Raw genomic sequence first — 4,905 nt, 5'->3', positions numbered from 1 at the left:
ACTTCATCTAGTTTAAGACATTCACTTATCTTTGGGTGGGTGGTGCATCTATCAATCCTAAGAAGCTTCTGAGATACCCAAGTGACAAGTTGGTACTATTAGAGATCTCTAGGAGAATTGAGTCGGCCTATGAGAAGATAAAGAGGCAAATGAGACCATATTGGGAATGGTCATTGGTCATTGGTTTGTATCAGGTGAAGCAAAAATAAGATATTCTGACCTTCAAGTGGGAATGGGAGAACTATCCTTTTAAAGAATACAACTCTCCTCAGCCATACTTTGACAATGTGGGTAAAGTAGAAAGCTTGGTAGGAAAAAACTTCCATCATGAGGATGCCATTGAAGATTATTGGATGAACGCCACAAAAAATTATGATGTCCGCATCAAGGACTATTGTAGGATAACTTTGTATTTAGCAAAAAAGGCTCTCCATTTGAATATCCCTGATGAGATAAGGCTACAAGACTCTAAATAATAAATGGATCCCCTGTTCAATGCAGATAAAGTCAATGAAAGACCTATTCTAAATGCAGAGGTTGATAGAGAGGAAGGAGATGACATCAATCATCGAGCAAGACATGTCATTAGAATGATGAATCAAGAAACCTTTTCCACTTGATCCAATTCCTGATACTATAATCTTCCATGCACATGCTCATCTAGAAAGGGGTAAAGGAAGGAAAGTCACAGTTCCTATCTTTGCGCTCCAGTCTCCTATTAGGCCAGAGACAGTCTACTAGCTTGATCGCCTAGTGGGATATTATCACCCTCCTGAAAGGAAGGGAAAGAGGAAGAGAACCTCTCCTTAAAGGATTCAGATGGAACAGGTTACTGGACATGTGGCTTCCTCGTAGCATGAATAGAGCTCACAAGAGTCCCAAGGTATTGGAGCCTCTCAAATCCAGGATGAACCTCAGTTGCCTCCTGTTGTGCCAAGCCAACCAAAAGAGGGAGAGATTCCAAAAGCCTCCATTCCTCTTATACAAGAAGAGCCCCCTTCTCCTTCCATGAAACATAAGAGGATCAAGATTAAGATGAAGAAAAGGTAGAGGATTAGTAGAAGATTAGTACCTAATCCATCTATTCCTGAAACTATTCCAAAGGAAGAAGAAGATGAGGAAGAAACAAAATCAAAAGAGGAGGAGGAACAGGTACCCCTACAAAGAACTCGGTTAGCAAAAGCTACAGAGTTAGAAAGAAGAAAGAGTGCCACCAATACCCCACCATCCACCCAAGTAGAACCATTATAACTCTCTTCTTCTGAAGATGAAGTGCAGTACTGGGTGAATGAGCAATGGGAAGGAGGTGAGGATGTTTTCTCCATGATGGATTTTGATTTCATGCCCGTGGGTATAGATATAGTTGGGGATAAGATCAGAGACACCCCTACAGGTGAGCTCCAACAGGAAAACTGGATGCAGATGCCACCAAATACACAAGTTCCTAATCTTATTCCTCCATCTCCACCATAGATTATAGTGGTAGATAAGGGTTTCGTAATGCCCCTACCTCCGATTTTAGAAGAGTAACAAGTTCAAAAGGAACCATCACCACAAGAACAACCAAAGTCAACGACTACTAATGAAGTGTCAAAAGAGGGATAGATGGTAGAATATGCACAATAGCCTACCCAAGATGTTAAGGAGCAAGCAACAGGATCTACAAAGATTGAAGTTACAGGAGAGTCCTCATAATAGGAGGTGACTCTAAGCAAAAGCGATAAGGGGAAGGAGGTAGTTGAACACACCCCTTCGTCATCAAGAGCTAAGGTCGTAGAGGAACGCATCCTGAGATGTTTCTTAAAGGAAATAATGAGTAGTGCTAAGCCTTAGTTCCATGCTTCAAAGGATGATATTTGTGATGTTGTAGAGATATTGAACAAACTTGAGACTCCATTAGATGATGCAATGCCATCCGCATTTGTCACTACCATACAGAACCAGGATTTATTTGCACAAGTGGCTCTCCCTCCTGAAGGTATAGATGCAGAAGTTGTTAGTCTAGAGGATTATGAAGTGAAAGATGTTATGTTGGGAAGCCTACATGGGATTCAGCCTGACAGATGATGACTATGGGAGTCAAAGAGGTTCTCAAGCACATGGAGTAGGATGAGATTGAGCTCTGAACTCTTTGAAGGCAAGTTAAGATTCTAAAGGGATATCTAGCTGAAGTTGTTGTTCCTCTTGATCTTGAGTGCCCCAAGGAGACTCTAAATACCATTCTTAGAGAAGGGGAAGGTGTACAACTCAATCCATTTTTGAGAGCTTGTCAGGAATGGCGAGAAAGCCTTGAAGATAGAGGTGTTACCACAATCACAGGGAATTTGAAGTTACTACATGCTATGCAAGAAAATGTGAATAAGATCCTAGCAATTTTGAGGCAAGACTTCAGTATCATGGATGAGGTATGGACATGGAGCAAATATTTTCAAACTCTACAAGCAATAAAGGGCCAAAGGTATCACACTTTGATCAATGTATATACCAGAGAAGAGTTAGATTTGATTGATGATTGGATAGAGAAGATAGAAGATGGCAATAAAGTGATGGAAACATTGCATGAGGAGATCCATCAGCTCAAGGACCAAGCCCGAGGGCGAAGTTTGGAAGCATAAAAGTTGTATAGTGATGCATGCTTGGACATTTTTGAAGATGAAGAATGAGAGAAGCTATTGCCAATTGAGTTAGTAGTGGAGAATTTCAAGAAGACATTAGAGGAAGCATCTAGTGATGAAGATATCAAACAAGCTTTCAGGATAGAAGAAGCACTGTTAGAATTGGACACCAAACTCGAAAACTTTGCAGAGACTCAAATTAAGATGGACAACTACAAATAGAAAGTAAAGGACAAGTATGAGGCTTTAGATCTTCCAGATGCGGCTAAAATTACTAAGATGATAGATAAATTCAAAGGCAAACATCCAAACATAGTTTTGGGATGAAAAAGAACGAAACTCAGATGCCAGAATTTCAATTTTGACACTTAGTAAAATTTTGAGTTTTTCACCCAATTGAGGTCTGTAGCTCTACATTTTCATGCAGGTCCGCAATTCCACATTTTCATACAAGTCCGCAAATCCACAATTTAGAAGTGCACCAACAGTTAACTGCCAATTCCAAAAATAGCACCTTCCATGCATCGAGAGTGCATTCTGATGGTAGTTTGACTCTGACACACGCCTAGTCAAGGACCAACTTCTATTTTTTGGCAGCTCCATGCACTTCCACTTCAACTGATGGCTTCCTCCTACTTTCTCTCTCATGCTTTCTTTATTTTTGACATGTAAAGGACTCATGCATCCAATTAATGAATAAAATATGGATGGAGTCCCTCTAAGCACTAGATTAATTGTTAGTCTATATATATTTAGCTTTTTTCAATGTTCAAAAGGCATTTTATTGCATGAAGATATCTCTCACTCTCAACACAAACTAAGGAGATGATTTCTTATAAATACCCCTTTGTAATATGTAACAAAGGGTCATCGTTATTATGCAATCAAATTATGCTTTTGGTGCTAGCATTTGGAGTGTAGTCATTCTTGCCTGAATGTGTCATTGTTTTGTGGATTTTATTCATGAGATTGTGATTGATCCAAAGGTTTATTGCGTTGTTTCTGGTTGTGCGATCTTTTAGTTCTAGTGTTTGCTACAAATTTATAAATTCTACTGACATATCTAGCTTGAGAAGAGATCATCAAATTGTACCGACATAACTCTTTTTCTTGCATGAGCACACTTTTCGTGGCCTTGAAATTTGATGAAGAGTGAAATATCATTCGGTTATTGAAATTTCCCATCGACAATTGCATCAGTGGATTCTAAGAAGCATTGCTCCTATTTTCATTGGTTTCTTACCGATTTCTTCGAAAGTTTAACTCATAGCGTGTTGTTTTCTATAGCTTATGTCTGTTTAGGATTTCAATTTCAAGTTATTTCAATTTCATGTTATCTACTTTCAGTTTTGTTATTTGCTTTACTAACCCCTTGTTAGAATAAGAACTCATTTTAGTTGCACTGTTAGAATTGTATTCATTAAAAAACTAGAAAATACAAAAATATTGTTCTTTTGTGTGTTATTTTAAGACAAAAAAAAGATTTACTTCATTCCAAGATCATATCAGAACCAAAAAAGGCCTCCTCATGAACAATCACATTTATCTTCAACTGAGCAGATTTTGGTATGTCATAAGACAAATACTGAACCTTGGAGTTGATCCCAAAAGGTTAGCTTTTCAAGAGAGGAATTGCACAATGGATTCCTGTCGTTGACCTCGTGTAAAATGATCACCCAAAAACTACCCATAGGTTTAGTAAATTCTAGTTGTCTCTAGCATAAGTTCACAAAATATTTACACAAATGTTTTTGACAAAGCACAAAGAGTAAGTCCAAACTATGAAAACTACATCAAAATTAAGACATTAATATGCCTTATCATCTACCCCCCACTATTCAAATGTGTGTCCTCAAGCATTATACTTCCTTGCCATAGCTTTGAAGTCTCCCACTGTAGTTTTCCCTTTCTTCCCACTTCTAAAAGTGTAGAAGAATCCTCTAGTGCACTTTTGATGTTCACCCATGTGTTCCTCAACCAATGGATCTAGTCTAGTAGCATCATTACCATAAAGAGGACAAAGAAGGGTAGGAGGCTGAAAAGTAAATGGCATCCATAGTTCCTTTCTAATTTGTCTTCCCGATTGTATATACTTGGTCACCCTATTAACAACTGCCTCATAATTGATAGGGCTATGTGGATTTTGCCTTTTTGAAATCTTTTGGCAGTCGATTCCATTGGTTCATAAGCCCTGCAATAGCTCTTTGTTGTGTAAAGTTTGGAAGTGTCTAGTAATCTCTATAAACCTTTTCTCTTTCTGCAAATACTTTTTCCCTAATCTTTGGTTTTT

This window comes from Cupressus sempervirens, chromosome 4 (genome assembly GCF_028749045.1).
Source record: "Cupressus sempervirens isolate cs-2001-9-10 chromosome 4, ASM2874904v1, whole genome shotgun sequence".
NCBI lineage: Eukaryota > Viridiplantae > Streptophyta > Pinopsida > Cupressales > Cupressaceae > Cupressus > Cupressus sempervirens.
Note: the sequence above shows the minus strand (reverse complement) of the source record.